Source organism: Equus przewalskii, chromosome 22 (assembly GCF_037783145.1).
Source record: "Equus przewalskii isolate Varuska chromosome 22, EquPr2, whole genome shotgun sequence".
NCBI classification, from domain to species: domain Eukaryota; kingdom Metazoa; phylum Chordata; class Mammalia; order Perissodactyla; family Equidae; genus Equus; species Equus przewalskii.
The window spans coordinates 9,057,250-9,076,864 of record NC_091852.1 but is presented as its reverse complement, the minus strand read 5'-3'; the positions used below and the strand labels follow the sequence as shown (position 1 = coordinate 9,076,864).

The 19,615-nt window shown below is 42.5% G+C and overlaps 1 long non-coding RNA gene across 1 annotated transcript in view; it reads left to right on the top strand.

Moving 5' to 3' along the window:
• Positions 1 to 1,307: 1,307 nt before the first annotated feature.
• LOC139078791 (uncharacterized) overlaps positions 1,308 to 19,615 on the top strand; it is a 59,993-nt gene continuing 41,685 nt past the window's right edge. The window contains exon 1 of the long non-coding RNA XR_011531904.1: positions 1,308 to 7,894. This is a non-coding gene — a long non-coding RNA (uncharacterized lncRNA). The remainder of the gene's footprint in view (positions 7,895 to 19,615) is intronic.

The window sequence follows — 19,615 nt, the reverse complement described above, 5'->3', positions numbered from 1 at the left end:
TATCTTAAACGTGGATAAGTTGGCTGTTTTCCCCTGAGCTTGAGAACAGCGGCCATTCACGCTTTGGAAGTCAGGCCAACAAATCTAGAGAATGCAAATAGCGCGTTGGAGATCTGTGAAAGCCTTTCTTCCCCTGCAGACCTCTATCGCCGAATGGATTGCTTTGCAATTCTGAAGGGGATACAAGAATAGGGAAGAAAAGAAGAAAAGAATGTGTTGGCTTTGTCTGCCTGTGGTTTGCGTGGAGGGTGATTTTTTTTTTCTTTTTTGGATGAAAAGTGGGATCTTAATGGGCGCTCACAGCCGGCTCAGGCAGCCTCTGAAAGCTCCTCTTGTCAGACAGCGCCCTGGAGAGAAGGACCCATTGTTCTCGAAATCTGAAGTTATCACTCTTCCCTTTATCCTTTCTTTAGGAGCTTTTAGTGTTTGCTTTATCAGAATATTTTAATCCCTACTATGGTGACTGGGTGTAATTTATCTCATTAAGCCTCTCCTATTTTCTTCTGTTTACATGACTAATATTATTGTGTTTTATAGAGCTTATCCCAACAAGCCACTCCTTTGTCCCATTGTTTCAGCTCTAGGCCAAAAATCAACAAATGAAGTTTTATCTTTCCAATCTTGGACCTCACCTGCTTGTCATTCAGTTTGTATAGATTGCATGAAGAGCATGTTCTTTTGAAAACAAAGCAAGGATTCATTTTATGACCTAAAAACAAACAGTAACCTTTCTAGAGAGGTCCTGGTCTCTTTTTATGAGTATAGACTGGCAAAGACTCACCTTACTGGGGAAAAAAAGCCTATACTTCCTTGTGGGTTGAGAGCCCAAAGTCCCCTGGCAATAATGCCCCACTCCCTAGCTTACATTTCTTTCATAGTATATAGAATATCCGAGAAGCAGAGACCTGAGCACTGAAGGCACCTGTTGAGGTTATCGCCTCCAAACCCCCTCGACCACACCCAAGCCAGACTGAGCCAGCCAGAGGAGAATCAGTCTTGTTTTAAAGGCATACGAAGGAGAACCTTCTCTCAACCAGTCGCATATTTGAAATACCACTTGAGAAAGTGCCTTTTCTAAAAATCCAGCCTATAAAAGTGTTGTCATTTCTTCAATTACTCTTTTTCTTTTCCATTGAAACTAACTGGGTACCCTCTTCATGGAGTCAACAATTTAACGAGCAATAACTTCCTCCGAGGCAGTGGTTCTCTGACTTCAGTGCGTATCAGCATCACCTGCGGGCTTATTGAAAACTCAGATTGCTGGACCACCCCCCCTCCCCCCGCCTCCCCCCCGTCCCCCCGAGTTTCTGATTACAGAGGTGGAGGAAGGCTTGGGAATTTGCATTTCCAGCAAGTTCTCAGGTGATGCTGATCCTGCTGGATCGGGGACCACACTTTGAGAACTGCTGATATGAGGCCCAGGGCTAGGAGCTCTAAAGGAGAAATAGGAGAATTAAGAGGCAGAAACAAGTGGATTCACAAGTTAAACAAGTTAACCTCCCTATTAAAAGGGGAGTTAGAGGAGTTAGCCTCTCCATCGAAAATGCGCAGAGCCTATCAGATAAGGTCTTTGCTGTCACCGAGCTGACAAGCTCAAAGTCCTGTGGGAGGCAGACTGCAAACAGTAGTTTAGGATGTTAGCCGTTAACACAGGGAACTGTGAGCACAGAAGAGGAACACAGTGTTCAGGCTTGGTGGCGAAGAGGCCAGGAAGGCTTCCGGCAGAGTTGACTCCTAAAGAAGGGAAGGTATCCAGACAAAGGGGCAGGGCCAGGCTTGGCCTCTTCCAGCAGAGGGACCTGTGTGGAATTAAAGAGGGGCTGTGGAGATGTCCTGGAAGAGCAAGTCATCCAACTTTCCCAAAGGGAAGAGTGGCAAGTGAGGTGGCGATGACAGAGCTGCAGGGGTAGGCAGGGGCTTGATCAAGAAGGAACGCCAGAGCAGGTTTAAGGAGTTTGAGAATATTCTGAAGACTATTATTGACATAGAGTAGAAAGAATGATTTACTAAGGCTCCATATAATGGCACATCAGAGATGAAAAGAGAACAGAGAACACAGCTATCTCCAATCCTTGTACTTCCTTCTCTGTAACTGGGACTTCTCTACCCGATTTCCTCTGGTTTCCAGCTGATGTCAGGGCCTTCCAGACCTTCTAGCCTAGGTGTAGACAAAATTCTCTTTCCTTTTAATTTAGTTGAGAGATTTTGGAATTTCATAAAGGGAAATTTGTAAAGACACTGGGCAAACACAAAACCAAAGGGAACAAAGAGAATAAGTTGGGTCTAGAAGTAAACAGACTAGGCTTCTAGCTCCATCTTTTGCTATCTATACAGACTTGAGTATGTTATTTAACTTCTTGTACCATAGTTTCTATATTTAAATAGAGACCTAATTCCTGACAAGATCCACAAGATCTTACATGTTGTCATCCCTACCTGCCTTTCAACCTCATCTTATATCCACTGATCCTCACTCTTCCTGCTCCAATTATGTAAACCTTTCAATCTTGTGTCTATCATGCTCCTTTCTACCACAGGGCCTTTGTATGTGCTGATTCCTCCATCTGGAAGTCCTCTTCTTCAGTAATTACTACATTTAGATCTAAGGCCCACTCCCTCTAGGAAATCTCTGATCTCTGAATGGGTAAAATCCCTCCTTTTATAGGCTTTTTTAGTATCAGGAACTTTTAGTTGAAAGCACTTCATAGTTGTTATTTGTGTAATTATTTGCTTAATGTTTGTCTCTTCTACTGGGTCAGGGGTCAGCAAACTATAGCCAACTTTGGCCTGCAGTCTGTTTTTGTAAATAAAGTTTTATGGGAACACAGCCATGCCCACTTATTTCCACACTATCAGTGTCCACTTTGGTACTACAGTGGCAGAGTTGAGTAGTTGCAGCAGAGACTTTATGGCTCACAAAACCTAAAATATTCCCTGTCTGTCCCTTTACGGAAAAGCCTTGCCAACTCCTGTCCCAGACTACGGTCTCCATGAGAGTGGGGACAGGGTCTGGTCAAGCTTGCTCGCCTCTCTTCAGCATCTGGCACAGCGTCTGCTACGGAGAAGATACACAATGAATATTTGTTTTTGTTTTTTCTCAATAAATACAAGGAGATTATTTAAATATGTATTTTACCAGACTGTTAAAAGGGTTAAATAAGATAATATACATGAAGAACTCAGCAATATAAAGCCAGGAACATAGCAGATGATTAATAAGTATTAGCAGTTTTTATTATTTCAGTTGTTCCTTAATGCATTTTGGTCTTCTCTCTGGGTCTAGACCTAAGCCGTTCCCTGGCCCTGGGCTGAGTCGCGTTCCTGTCCTGCCATCCCTTGTCCTCTGGCCTTGACCTCCTGAGAAAGGCATTTATTTGCATTTTGGGCTCCAAGATTCCTTCCTTGGACTCAGATTCTTGCAATGACTTCTTGACCCCTCGTAGAGATTTCCTTCTAGGATGTTCAGTCCATTTGAAGCGTATTATTCTCGCCCCTTGTTGTAGCCTTAGGGTGACACTCCTTTAACCTGTCCCTGGGGCTTAGCTTCACCAGGGTCATCGAAATGACGGCAGTTCCATCTTATTTTGTGGCCACCTCCTCTGGGGACAGCAGGTAACTTCTTTCTTGTGGTTCCGCAGGAGAAGCTGTAGGATTGGAGGAGAGCTCCTCATGAGAGAGCTGTGAGCAGAGGCTCAGGGAACTCAACCTGTGTGGCTTTAAAAGGGAGAGGAAGGAGGGATCAAAGCCCAGCCCAAGGCTGGGCAGCCTGGAGGAGGGAGACTTGAGTAAAACCAGGGGTCAGCCAACTGTGACCGCTGGGCCAAATCCAGCCTGCCTCCCATTTTTCTGTGCCTCTCACATTAAGAATGGCTTTCACCTTTTTAAATGGTTGGGGGGGAAATCAAAAGAGGGGCTCCGGCCCCATGGCATAGCGGTTGAGTTCGCACACTCCGTTTCGGCCACCCCTGGCTGGCCGGTTTGGATCCTGGCGCGGACCTACGCACTGCTTGTCAAGCCATGCTGTGGCAGGTGTCCCACATACAAAGTCGAGGAAGATGGGCACGGGTGTTAGCTCAGGGCCAATCTTCCTCAAAAAAAGAAAATCATAAGAGGAATAATTTGTGACATGTAAACATTATATGAAATTGGAATTTGTGTTCAGAAATAGACAGCAGCAATTAAGTAGTTAGCATCAGAGACAGTGCGGCCCATAAAGGTGAAAATACTTGCTGTCTAGCCCGTTAGAGGAAGTTTGCCAACCCCCGAGTTACACTACGAGCCTGAGCTGTGGCCGTGCCTTTGCCCTGAGCCCATCAGAGCATCTTCTGTGATCAGTGTCGCAGGACCTCTACAAACCCCACCAGGTCGCATCTCAGGGCACAGCCCAAGGTGCGCCGAGAGAGACAGGGTTAATTAAAGGAATCATTTCTCAAGGAGGTGGAAAGTGATGAGGTAAGAGAACCTCACAGTCTGGTTCAAATGGTGGTCTCACCGCTTAGAGCAGTGGGACCTCGAGCTAGCCTCTTCACTTCTCTCAGCCACCGTTCCCGTATTTTAAAATCTGAATACCTATACTCTGAGATAAATCGTGGTGTTGTAAGGACTGAATCAGCTAATGCATGCAACAATGCCTGGCTGAGAGTAGGCACTCAATAAATATTCACCACTATGACTACGATTGGATGGAATACACCAGCAGAAGAGTTGGCTGTAGAGAGGAGAAAGCCATTTCACTAAGTGTAGCATGTGGAATCGAATAAACAAACAATAGACCCTGGAGACAGACAGACTGGGGTTCAGTTCTGTCTCTGCTAGTGATGCCTGTATGCATCACTGCTGTGTGATCTTAGTAAAGTTGATTAACTTCTCTGAGCCTCAGTGTCACCCTCCCTTCCCTTATGTAACTTATATGTCAACTGGGGACTTCCTACTCTTTGATTTAGGAAACGTTTCCTTATGGTACCACCTGTCGCCATCTCACGTGAAACATATGGGGCTTCTGTTTTACTCTACGCCGACAAACCCATTCAGAAAATTCTCTTTCAGCAAGCATTTCACGAGTTTACTCAGTTTATTGGAGAATTGAAGAGTTACAGTTTTGAGAGTGGGGGCATACTGTGCCCTCCAAACCTCCTCTCTCCTGTTGCCTCTGCCTCTCTTCTTCCCGCGTGAGGGGCCCAGGACTCCCTCGCTTTCTCCACACACTTCCCCATATCCCTCTTTACAGCCCAGAGAGGCTGAGCCACACGTTTTCCCACCAGTGGTTCTGTCCCCAAGAGGAATTCGCCTACCAGCTGCTAAAAGAATAAATTTCCTCTATCCCCTGACAAGCAAAATAGGGATAACTGTGCCACCTCACAAGGTGTTTGTGGAAATTAAGTGAGGTAATGCATCTGCCAGCTCCTGGCGTGTGGAAGACGGTCAATAAATGTTACTTCCGTCCCGTCTCGATTCTTCCTTTGAGATTTGAAGGAGCAAAGAGTGAAGCTGAGAGAGATTCTGAGGTGGGGACAAGGGTAGATAAAGCAGCCAGGAAGGTCATCTCCTTGACCATTGCCCTCCAGGAAAGTAGAAGAGATTCTGTGCCAAGAGAAACTGGAAGAGGTGGAGGGGCCCAGGGCGGAAGCCAGACAAGTCTGGTTTATCTTGGAGTCCATCCAAAAGGGTTTAGTTACTGAAACAGCAGTTCCTCTGCATAAATCATTCAGGTTCTTGAAAAATATTATTAAATCACTCCAGCGTCATAAATAATCCTAATTTTATTAATCTTACCTTTCAGGCCAAGGCGGAGCTCCCGCAAGGCTCCCTCTCCGGAGCGCCTCGCCGAGAGGGGAAGGTCCCCAGGTGGAGGGCAGTCCCTCAGCTGGGGCCTGATGGTATTAGGTGGCCTGCAGTTTAAACTGGCATTCCCTGAGGTTTCCCAAAGCCTTTCAGATTTAGACTCTTATTAGTAATCTTTCCTTGGGCGTAGGACTCAGAGCGGGAGGTTTATTAGCATGGTTCTGCGTGCGGAGGCATGGGAATTCGGGAATTCCATTGCTTGACTACTTGCGCTTGTCTGATGTCCTGTTTGCATTTGTACTCTTTTTCATCTTTTTTTTTTAACCACAGAATTCTTTTTTTTTAACTTTTTCCAAAAGGGCTGATAGATGGCTCTCTTCCATTTTGCTGTGGGCCAAGGATGTTTCTCCCCAATGTTGTGAAAACAAATGCCTGTGATTAGTCAATGCCAAATTGCAGGCTAATACCTCAGAGGCCCTTGCTGTCCTCCCCAACTGCCCCCACCGTATTGCTCCCTCTTTTTTTCTAACGGAGGGATTTCTCATAGTTTTTCTTTCCAAAGTGAAGATAAATTGAAGAGTGGCAGCACCTGTTTCTGTTATGTGGCATTGATTCGGGCTAAAAAAATCTAGTTTAGGAAACATAGATTTAGTTCCTGTTATGTTAGTCCTCTATGTGTCTTCTGAAAGATTCTTCATTAAATGTTTTGGTTTTATGACTTAATGTTTTCCCCAAATATAAAAATAATTTGCAACACCGAAAAATATGAAGAAATGTAAACAAAAACCATGCATAACATCCTTCTATCCTCAAGAACTCCACTGTTAATGTCTTGGTGCATTTTCCTGGAGTTTTGTTTTCTCTACAAATGTGTGTATGTAGTTACAAACGTGATCCTGTGGAACACACAGTTTGAAGCCTGCTTTTCTACTTAGGTTTCTTTCATGAGTGTTTCCTAGTCAATAAAAAGGCTTCATAAGCACCCGTCTTAGTGGCTGCATAATACTTGTAGTATTGCAGTGCCCTAACCAGCTCAATCATTCTTAGGTTGTTCCGCAGCTGTGTGCAGTTTTTCACCATCTAAATGATGCTGCCGTGAGCTTCTTTGCACCTTGTTCTTGCATATCTGAAAATTCCCATAGAAAGTATTCCTAGAAGTAGGATTACTGGCAAAATAGATTCCTGGAAGCTCACTTTAGTCTTTACTGACTTTAGTAAGCCGAGTGTGTTTCATCTTGGATCTGATAAGTGTTTAGTAACTAAAATAGCAAAATGACTGGCTAATTTTTGCCTGTACGGTGGTTTCGTGGTATGGAGCTGGAGGACAATATAATATAATGATGTTGCATTGTAATTATGATTTGGTGATATGCCAAGGTGATAATAATAATAATAAAAGCTAACATTATTGGGTGGTTAATATGTGCGAGGCCCTGTTTTAAGTGTTTTACAGCTATGAACTGATTTAATCTCACTGCAACTCCAGGAGGTGGCTGTATTATTTTCCCCATTTTACAGATGGGAGAATTGAGGGCCCAGAGGGGTGAAACTACAAGGTAAGTGAGTGAACCAGGATTTAAACCCAAGCATTTTGACCAGGAGCCCATGCCCTAACCACTGAACGAGCCTGCCTGGAAATAACCAAGTGGGTAAGATTCCTCACCCCTGCACACTGAGACTGCCTGGCGGGTCTGCCTGCGCTGGAAGGCCGCCGGTGACTCCTCTGCTCGCTGCTGAGTTACGGCTCTCCTTTCCCCCTGGCCTTCTTCCTCCCTTCACTGGCTCTGTGCTGCCTGGCTGAGGGCAGGAGAGAAACCAAACTCCTGCAAAGTACCCAATTCTGTATCTGAAAGGAAAGAGGAATATATATCAGGGTGGCCTCAGGAAGCTGCTTATTGGGAAAGAGAAGGGGGGAAAAATTGAAACAAAACAGCTTTAGGGATTTAAGTGTTTTGTTATGTTTTTATTTTTGCTTTTTGTTAGAGTGTTAGGCTTGCCTCATTAGCAGTAATATTTCCCTTCCATTTTCCCCCAATTCCATTTCCATGGATTCTCAGCTCATCTGATGGCGCAGGAGTTCCTGGAGACACGGAGACCGTGGATTCTGAAGGAGGTAACTGATCATTCTGATCCTGTCCACTGCACATCACCTTGGCTACACATGACCTCCAAACCTCTGTTCAACTTGGACGGTTCTAAAGGCGCCTCATGGAGAACGCTGCTCGGGACTGAAGTCCTGATTAATAGCCATTTTCTTTTGTCCCACCTCCTTAGGTTTCCTTAAAATAATACTGGTGTTAGAAAAGACTACAGGAGGTGATTCTATTTCGGTAAAGTCAACTGGTGCTGTGGTGAAACAAAACACAACCACCGCAGCAAAAAATAAACACGGCAGCAAAGCCATCCGCTTCACCTTCCTCCTTCGCGGGTCCCTTAGGGAACCCCGCCAGAGCGCTTGCCTGTGTTCGCACTGGCTCGGGTGGAAATGTGCACAACTTCGAACAGCACCCGCCGTGAACCAGGGAAGAAAAGAACCACAGAACCTTTCAGGGAGTGCTGCCAGCATAGACGTCCTCCCAGGACATTAGGTCTCTGCAGTGGGGGCCTCTGAACAGCCAGAAATATGCTTTAAGTGTCTGCTCTGCCTGGACCTGGCATAGAGAGTGTGCAACCAATGTTTGCTGAATTGCAGTGGGCTCTGTTGAGTTAGAGCGGGGGGAATAGGAAAAGGTACAAATAGAGGTGCTTTTTCCTTTTATTTTGAGATAGTCTAACGCTAATTAAGTGTTTACTATGGGCCAGGCACTGTCCTAAGCACTTTCTATGCATTATTTCTTTTAATTCTCAAAACATTCCTATGAGCTAGGTTTTTTTTGTTAAAAGGACTTGATTCTTTTTTTTTTTTTTAAGATTTTTTTAATTTTTCCTTTTTCTCTCAAAGTCCCCCGGTACATAGTTGTGTATTTTCGGTTGTAGGTTCTTCTAGTTGTGGCATGTGGGACGCTGCCTCAGCATGGCTTGATGAGTGGTATCATGTCCACACCCAGGATTTGAACCGGCAAAACCCTCAGCCATCGAAGCAAAGCACGTGAACTTAACCACTCAGCCACAGGGCCAGCCCCAAGGACTTGATTCTTTTTAGAGCAGTTTTAGGTTGACAGCAAAATTGAGAGGAAGGTACACAGATTTCCCATATGCCCTCAAACCCCTACACACTCATAGCCTCCCCCATTAGCAACATCCCCCAATAGAGTGGTACATTTGCTACAATTGATGCACCTCATGGATACCTCATTACCACCCAAAGTCCATAGTTCACCTTAGGGTTCACTCTTGGTGGTGTTCAATCTATGGATTTGGACAAATGTCTCAAGACATATGTCTATCATTATGGTAACATACAGAGTATTTTCACAACCCTAAGAATCCTCTGTTCACCACCTATTTGTACCCGAAGATAGGTTATTTTTAATATTTCCGTTTTATAGATAAGGACACTGAGGCTGAATGACTTCCCCAAGGTCATAAAGCTAGCATGGGGCAGATTGGAACCTACACAGTCTCTCAAGCCATTGACACTCCCTGCCTCTCAGATCGAGGACCCTAATTTTCTGTGAGAGGTTTATCTATGTAGCATCCTGAGGAAAAATTACAATGGAGTTTGTACCCTAACAAACATATATATAATATGTTTTATATATTTATATATTATATTTTATATATTTTATTACAAAGAATATTATTTGCATCATTAAATCATATATGTAATTATATGCATTTCTACAGATTGATCAGCGATATAGTAAGGCTAGTTTGACCAATGTCTTATAATTAGTGAAGTATTTTTAAACATTTTGAAGGTAACGTGCATGCAGAAAAATGTACATTTCCTATGTGTACAGCTTCATGAACTTTCATAAACTGGAAACTAATGTATCCACCCTCTCAGAACAAGAAACAAAACATTACCAGCGCCCAAGAGACCCTGTCCAGTCTCTCCCTTCCCCAGGGGTGACCTCTGTCCTGACTTCCAAGTCTTGGCTGTTGTGAATAATGCCGCAATGAACATAGGGGTGCATGTATCTTTATGCGTTTGTGTTCTCATGGTCTTTGGATAAATACCCAGCAGTGGAATAGGTAGATTGTAGGGCAGGTCTGTTCTTAATTTTTTGAGGAATCTCCATACTGTTTTCGATAGTGGCTGCCCCAGTTTGCACTCCCACCAGCAGTGTATGAAGGTTCCCTTCTCTCCACATCCTCTCCAACACTTGTTGTTTCCTGTCTTGTTAATTATAGTCATTCTGATGGGAGTGAGGTGATATCTCATTGTAGTTTTGATTTGCATTTTCCTGATAGCTAATGATGTTGAGCGTCTTTTCATATGCCTGTTGGCCATCTGTACATCTTCTTTGGAAAAGAGTCTGTTCAGATCCTCTGCTCATTTTGTAATTGGGTTGTTTGTTTTTGTTGTTGTTGAGATGTATGCATTCTTTATATATTTAGGATATTAACCCCTTATCCTGACTTCTAACACCACAGATTAGTTAGCAAAGGGAAATTTTTAATAGGGGAAAAATTATGAAAGTTCATCAAGAATCCTCAGTTTCCTTGAGGGCCTCTGTGATCTCTAGTTGGCCCAGTTGCTCAGAGGCCCTAAAAAGCAGTTAAGAAGTAGTAAAATAAGAGGTCAATTCCACATTAGAAGATAGACTTTAGGGCCGGCCCCGTGGCACAGTGGTTAAGTGCGCACATTCCGCTTTGGCAGACTGGGGTTCACCGGTTCAGATTCCAGGTGCAGACATGGCATCGCTTGGCAAGCCATGCTGTGGTAGGCATCCCACATATAAAAGTAGAGGAAGATGGGCACGGATGTTAGCTCAGGGCCAGTCTTCCGCAGCAAAAAGAGGAGGACTGACAGCTGATGTTAGCTTAGGGCTACTCTTCCTCAAAAAAAAAAAAAGAAATAAAAAAGATTAATCATTGAGTTCAGTCTCCTTGAGCTCACATCACTCCAGATCCACTTCCTTTGTTGTTGTGGAGATCCAGAAGCACCCCTTCAGATAATCGTGAGAGTGAAATGGGAAAGGGGAGGAGGTTGGTATGCACCTATCTAAGCAGATTTGTAAACCAAATGACCAGCAAATTACTGCAGTCCTCCCTTATCCAAGATTTTGCCTTCCAGGGTTTCAGATATGCATGATCAACCATGATCTGCAAATATTAAATGGGAAAAAAAAATTGTATGATGAGGTTGCCAAAATCTCCAGTAACTTTTGTTACAGTCTGTTATGATAATTGTCCTATTTTATTATTAGTTATTGTTAATCTCTTACTGTACCGAATTTATAAATTGAGCTTTATCACAGGTATGGATATATAGCAGAAAGCATATTTTATGTAGGGTCAGTACTATACGTGGTTTTAGGCACCCACTAGGGGTCTTGGAACAAATCCCCATGGATAAGGGGGGACTGTTGTAAAGGGGAATCTACGGTAGGGTTTTATGTACAGATAAAAACATCCAGTATACTTTCTAACATTGAAGAATTATACTAGCTGTATTGTCGTGTTTGGAAGCTGCTGAGTCTGGCTTGTAAGAATTCTTGAGGAAGTTGGGGTGTGGGGGTAGCAGCCATGTTGGTGCAGTGTGGCCCTTCCCTGTGTTAACTGATTGGACCAGAAGCAGACATCTGACTCAGGGCCAGCCGATTAGATCCTCTCTCCCAGGAACTCATCACTGGAATGAAAGGGTGCTAGTTAGTGTGGTCTGATCTCTTAAACCAGGAGCACACGAACTCTGTGACTGCAGAGAGAAGGAAGAGGTGCTGAAAGACAGAAATGAGGGCCATGAAGACAGAGACTGAAGAAGAAGACAGAAGATGAGAGGGATGACACTGGAGCAAAGTAGCGATTGGCTGCTGCGGGTTTTCTGATTTAGTTCCTGTTCAACCCATCGTGAGACCTAGCTGTGCCTCTTCTTCTGGCGCTCCGTTAGATACTCTCCAATCTTTATACTGTAACCTTCTCCACTATTTTGATAATGCTAACCTGAAGGGCTTCTGTTATGTCCTGCTGCAGCTACAATGGCTATGTAACAAATCACCCCAAAATTTAGTGGTTTAAAAACAACACTTATTTTGTTTACAAATCTGCAGTCTGAGCAGGACTTGCTGTCAGCTTGTTTCTGCTCCAACTTGGTTTCATGGGTGGCAATTTGAAGAGCAGGGGCTAAAACTGAATTCTTATGTATGCCGAGTACTTGGGCTGGAAAGACTCAAGGAGAGGGGCCTGGAAGAGTTGGGCGGCATGGAAGTCTCTCTGTTTCTCTGTGGTGTCTTCATCATGGTGGCTTCAAGGCAGAAGGGTTTTCACTGGGAGGCTCAAGGCTCCATAGGCACAGGTCCCAAGGAGAAAGGGCCAGGTGGAAGCCATATCATCTTTTATGACCTAGCCTCAGAAATCATGCAGTGTTATTTCCACCTCATCCTATTTGTGGGGGCCAGGTTCAACGGGACCCTACATATCAATGAAGGAATGTCACCATCACATTGTCTGAAGAACATGTGGCCAGAATGTTTACTAGTGTGGACATCTTTAGAAAATAGAATCAGTCACACTTGTAAGCAAAAGGGCCTTTGTTAACACATGGAATAACCCCTAAAACTCAAAAAGGTATTAGAGTTCCCAGAAAATTATCAACATTGTGATGGAAAATGGGTTGGTTGGTGGGTACAATGAGAATTCTTTCTTTTTTTCCCTACTCTGAATTAGTGAACATTAAATTTATTCATAGGTGTTCTCACTGGGTTCTGCTCAGTAAGCAGCATTTTAAACACGACTTGTCTCCTTGATTGCTATCTTATATTTTATTTTATCATATAATTAGGCACAGATCAAGTTCAGTTCCCTTGTTGTGTATAGCAAAAAGTTTCTGGTCATTTTATTTTATTTTTTTTATTTTTCTTTCCTGACGAAGATTCACCCTGAGCTAATGTCTGTTGTCAGTCTTCCTCTATTTCGTATGTGGGTCACTGCCACAGCATGGCTGCCAGTGAGTGGTGTCGGTCCGCACTCAGAAATGGAACCCAGGCTGCCAAAGCAGAGCACGCCAAACTTAACCACTTGGCCATGGGGCTGGCCTCTCTGGTCATCTTAATTTTAAATGTCATTTGTAAGCATATCCTTTCTTGCTTGGTGAATGAGATTTTCCTTCCAACTGGACCCTTCTCATGCTTTTAATAAATAATGATGCAGGTTTCCAGGGTCTAAAATACTCCTGAGCTGTAAAGTAGGCACTGCCGAAAGATGTATTAACTCCTTCAGGCCTCCAAGGTGCTATTTAAAATGTTATTGCTTCATATCCCATAATAGAAGCTTGAACCTTATTGATGGCCTTTCTCTTGATGGCAGGGGCTGGGGGACTGTGAAGGCCAGGAGAGGAAGAGTTGGTGAACTGGAACAGGAAGCTGAATTAACTCTTTCAGCAAGGCTTAGAAGAGAGGATTTTAGTCTTATAAACTCTAAAGCCCAAAAGATACTGGAGCTTTCAGAATAAATCAGTAGCTAAGGTAGTGTTATTAGATGTAATAATTGCTGGAAGGATGAAATCCTTGTCAGTGCTGCCTGAAAATAGTACATTCTATACTTACTCTATGGCAATGCTTCCAATACTGTACTGAAGTGAACTATTAAAATATGCACATTCTGATTACATACAGAAAATTTCAAATTGTCATCTTTTTATTATTAATAAAAGGTCACTCAGGTTCATATAAACATCCTCAATTCATAAGTTCAGCCTGTTATTTGAAATATGGAATAGAAAGATAAGACCATTGATGGTGAGTTTTTAAAGTCCTGCCTATAATGATGAAGGAAAATGCATGGGTTTAGGGACAACCTGGATTATAGGTATATTTTGGATCCTATACAACTAGTGGTCAGGCAAATGTTTAACAACTAGCTCTCCAGTGGGGGAAAAACCCTGACTTTAAGTATTTGCCAATTTCTGTGGTGAAATATTTCCACTATAACTGATTTCCCATTTCCAATATGGCATCACAGAATGTAGAATTGTGAGGAGATATGCTCAGTTGGCTCTTGTGAGCTATGTGAGCCAGTCCTACACTTTACTGTTTACAATTTTTGGAAAGCCCATTGTATGATTCCTGGATAAACCTTGATATAGTACTAGAGGAAAACAAGACAAATTTTGGGTGGCAAGTCCTGTGGCAGAGACATTCAGTGCTCATTGAATCTCCTTTCACTCCCCTACATTTCTTGTTGGCCAATGGACTGGAAGAAGAAGAGATGGAAACATGTAAATTTGGTATGCAACTCCCCCATCCGTTCTGCGCTTGACAGTGCAAAAAGGACGTCACGTGTTTCCAGTGGTGTAGATCTAAGATGATGGGATCTGTATCAACATGGTTCCATAAATGTCTGTGTGGAGCCCAACTCCCATTCACCAGCACTGGACGTGTACCATGCTTTAGTTAGTGGTTGCTGCCTAACAAGCCATTGCATACAGAATGGCTTAAAATGATAATTTGTTGTTAATCTCACAGTTCTGTGGGTTGGCTGGGCTCACTTAGGGTTGCATGTGGTTGTACTCGAAGGTGCCTGAGGCTGGAGTCCTTGGGAAGCTTGACTAGAGTTGAACTGAAGATGGCTTCTTTGCTCAGGTCTGGTACCTCAGTGCTCCTCCACATGGAGTCTCAGTCTCTAGACATCTCTATGTGGCCTCTCTTTGCAGTAGGATGTCCTATATCACGAGTGACTTCAAATGCAGAGGCTGTCAGGATTTCCTAAGGTTTAGGCTGGACACTGTCACAGTGTCACTTTTGCCACATTTCTTGGTTAAAGTGAGTCATGGGATCAGTGCAGAGACAGAGTGGGAGGTGACCATACAAGGATGTGACTACCAGGAGGTAAGAGTCCTTGGAGCCCTCTTTGAAGATTAGCTCCCATACCACAAGAAATAAAAGTTTGTTTTGTTAAGCCACTTAGATGTCAGGGTTAATTTGTTCCCTTGGCAAAACCTAGCATAATCTGACTAATCCAGAAATTGGTACTGTATTAGTGAAGATAAGGTAGGCTGTGCTGTAAAAACATGCCTCAAAATCTTAGCGGCTTAACACATGGTCCTCTGGGGGTCTGATGGCTCTCCAGGACTGCCACCTTCTGGTGGTGACTCAGGGGTCCAGGCCACCTGAATTATGTTGTTACACCAGCTGCAGTGTGCCTTCCAGCTCACTGGGGCAGGAGGAAAGAGGACAAGAGGAACTCGTAGCTCTTACATACTTATTGGCCAGAAGTACTCACATGCCCCTTGCCCCAACTGTAAGCGGGCTGGGACATTTAGGAGAGCACATGGATATTTGGTGATTACCAAATGTCTCTGCCATAAAGTCATGTGGAGCTCTTTGTCTCTTTTGTTTGTCCTCCCTTCCCTTTCCCCTCTATAAGAAATTTAAGAAAAAGAGAGAGTGGAGTGGGGAGGAAGAAAGGAAGCAACGAAGGAGTGAAAGATAGATTCAAGCAAGCTGGGAGGGAGGGGAGGAAGAATAGCAGATGGGATTTACAGGATGTAAAATATGACCACTAAATCATCAAGAAAACAAAACTATTAACAGGTCACTAAAAGAGGCTTTCACTGTGTTTTTATCCTGTTTTCTTTTTAATCAGTAATGATAAGGAAACTAAACCAGATTAAGTGCTATCTCTTTGGAGGTACAAAGGCAAACAAGGGGAAAGAAGTGATTGAAGAGCACTTCAGAAAGCTTGGTACATGCAAATCAGCAGGCCTGATTACTCACGTCCCAGGGCACTTAAGGAATTGGCAAATGTAATTGCAAGACCACCAGCTTTTATTAGAAAAGGAAGGTTGGACAGGAGGAGGTCCTGACAAGTGGAATCAGCAGATGGAGTACTTGTTTTTTTAAAACAGGGAAAGGCATGACCATAGTAATTATAGACTAGTCAGCTTATCTTGGATACCTGGGAAGATACAAGAACAAATCATCAAACAATCAATTTGCAACCACCTAGAACAGCACAAGGTACTGGGTAGTAATCAACATGATTTTGTGAAGTACAAATTAGGCCAGACCAATTTAATTTTATCTATGAGAGAGTGGTGAGCCTGGCAGAAGAGGGGAAAGCAATACCTACAATTGGACTTCACTAAGGTGTTTTTTTTGTTTTTCAATTCCACCCCCTGACATTTTTAGCATCAACTCTCAGAGAGGATGCTACCTGGAACAACAGTTGAGTGGGCATGACTCTGGAAGAGGCACTCAAAGTGGTGAAAACAAAGATTCTGCTCCAGGCTGACAAGGTTATTAATAAGATTATTATTATTATTTTTATTTTAATCAATTGATGTGGACAAGATGACAGTAGAGAAGAAGGTGTTGAGCTGCAAATAGCGTTCTCCACCCCTGATGGGAAATACGAGAAAAGAGGAGTTGTAAAAACAAATCTAAGAAGTCCAAAAGCTAAGTAATGTGAGATCCAGAAAGGGAGAACAGAGAAAATAGTAAAAGAGAAATTACATAAGAAAATTTCCGGGAAAAGGACATATGTCTTTACATTAAAAGAGAACCCCTAAGGGCCAACTACAATAAATGGGGAAAATAACCCAGTTGGACACAACTTTGTAAAATTTTGTAACTCTAAGAATAAATAAAACTTTCTAAAAGCTTCCAGAGAGAAAAATTAGGCCACCTACAGACGAATGAAAATTAAGCACCCAAATTCTCATTAACATCTCTAGCTGCTGGGGGGTAATAGAGTAATCCTTTCAGTTCTGGGGGATATTGAATTTGAAAATAATTTTCATATTTGGCCAACCTATCAATCAACTGCAAGAGGAGAATATAGGCATTTCATATAAACCATCACTCAGAAAATTTACTTCTTAAGACCCTTTCTTAAAAAATTACTTGACTATGTATTCCAGCAGAATGAGGAAGTTATCTAAGAAAGGTGGCAAGGGACCTCACACAGGAAGGAAAAGTAGAGTATGAGACAAAATCATTCCTTTTGGAGCAGGAAAATGAAGAGCTCCAAAGGGAAGGACTCTAGGGCAAAAGAGAACTCCATGGAGTTCAGAGTGTGATTGAGAGAAGAAAACAAAAACAGAAATACTTGGGTATAAGATAAAGTATGTATTTAGTCAATAAAAAGATAGGCAATTAAGAATTCCAGAAAAAACAAAAAGCTAATTGAGAATGTTATAGTCCACTTTTGAAGAATAAGCGTTTTATGATTTTCGGTAACATATGAAGTATGAGAGAAAGACTAGTACATGGTGCCAAAACCTTCTTCTTTGAGTAGGTGAGGGGTTATGACACTGCTGTTGTAGAAAAGGAAATGGCGATCCTAACATGCTGTTTAGCTCAGCAGTGCACAATATTGTTGTAGTCTTAATAATGTAAGTACTCTGATTGGGTTTAAACTCTTACAGTCAACCTAAGGACAAAGAAAGGAGGTCCTGGTTATTTTGCAGAATAGAAAAGCAGACATTAATCTTCATTATATAAAAGTGTAGCCAACAGATGGTGGGAAGTGGAAAGTGAAGAAAATATGAAGGGAAGGATAGTATATACCTGCAGCTTCTATAATGGGAAGTTAAGATACTGACTCAAGGTTTTAGAATGAGAAATTGAGGCATTATGTACTATTTAAAGTTACAAGGGTAACCACAACAAAACTTAAAAATAGCGATTTAACCACCCAACACTGGGAGGAGTTGGGAGGTAAATGAAGATAACATAAATTGGCTAAATTCTCATCTTTTGTAACTGGAAATAACCAAGAAATTGAAAAGAGGAATAATTTTCCAGACACTTCATATATTCAAAGTATTCATAATTCATGAGTGATTTTCCATAGGCATACGTGTAAGGTCATGGGAGTTCAACCTTAGAGCGCAGCTATCAACAAACTCTAGCTTAAGGCCACATTATGGTGCCATTGATCTTGCAGCCATGGCATTTTTTTCCATTCTATTATTGATGCCCAGTTACAAGATTATATTTGCAAACTTAAAGTTGGGGAAGGACTTTAACTTCCAACTTAAATTTAAAAATATGCTCTTTTAAATGTTCTCAGAATTATCTCTAATATTTCACAGAATACTTCATAGCATAGTACATGGCCATGTGGCCTCTTTATACTGTTTATTACATCTAACTTCTGGTCCAAAAGAATATATGCTCAGAATTGTTTTTGCTCCCACTGAATGAAAGCTTAGATGACCTTGTTACAGGATAAAAACTATTTTAAAATTATAACTCTGAAAATTAAAATAACATAAAAGCCACTTGAATCATTTCTAGATGTTCCCATGCCCTGAAATAACAGCATGGTTCACAAGCTACTGTTAAATTATGGCAGGTGCAAGTAAAACTGCCGTAACCTCGTAGGCGAGGTCTAAAAACTCCAATCACATGACATTTGGAGCCAATTTAGTGCAAAGTTAATGAAATGACCAAGGTGAGCTGACTGCAAGAGGACAGGAGCCAGTCACCAAACTCATCCTGTCCAAATTCCCATTATCTAGGAGTGTGTAATTACAAGTTCCATTGTACTTCTGATTACTGGCTAAAGTGGCCTGCCACGTAGCCACACAGATAAACACAGTTGCCATACACACTGCCTCCTAGTCTTAACTTATGCAATTCTTGATTACTCTTGGCAGGAGTTAAACTATTTCAAGTTTTGCACAAAATTGATACCTAAGAGGCCAATTACACTATTTCAAATATTCATTGTTCTAACTTATCTAAAATATGATCATATTGTAAAAGCATAGTATTTATTTTTAAAAATTCGGGGATATGGGGCGGCGTTGTTTACAACCAGAAGAACTAAAAGCAGAAATGTTTGTGATAGTGTTCACAGGAGATGGGCCTGGGGCTGCTGAGGAATCATCACAAGCTGCTTTGTGCCATTTCACCCAGACTTTAATTTACTATGAGGTTCATTTACTATTATAACACACTAAGTATTGTATAATAGTAATTAAATCCATAGAAACAATAACACTTACCTCTCTTAATATTTCTCAAAGAGCAGTCCATACCATACTTTTTAAAAATGCAGACTCCCTGGTTCCAAACATAGTCCCACTAAATTTGATGCTCTCTACTGGGACCCAGGAATCTGCACTGGAACCATTGGTTTAGGCACAAATCTTATTACAGGCTCAGTTGTACATCCTCTTCGAGTATGTTTCAGGGTTGAGCTGCTTGTGAGACCATCACGTGCTGTCTTGCCTTCCGTGGTGGTTACCATATCCCAGCATCCTTCCTTTCATCTTTTTTTTTTTGAGGAAGATTAGCCCTGAGCTAACATCGGCTGCCAATCCTCCTCTTTTTGCTGAGGAAGACTGGCCCTGAGCTACCATCCGTACCCATCTTCCTCTACTTTATGTGTGGGACACCTGCCACAGCATGGCTTTCCAAGGGTACCATGTCCGCGCCTGGGATCTGAACCAGCGAACCCCGGGCCGCTGAAGCAGAACATGCAAACTTAACCACTGTGCCACCCGGCCAGCCCCCCCTTCCATTTGTTTACCAAGATGAAAAAAAAAAAACTGGTCTTATCTAGAGGAGTAAGAATTCTTTTTTTTTTAAGATTTTAAGATTTTATTTTTTTCCGTTTTCTCCCCAAAGCCTCCCAGTACATAGTTGTATATTCTTCATTATGGGTCCTTCTAGTTGTGGCATGTGGGACGCTGCCTCAGCGTGGTTTGATGAGCAGTGCCATGTCCGCGCCTAGGATTTGAACCGAGGAAACACGGGGCCGCCTGGAGCCGAGCGTGCGA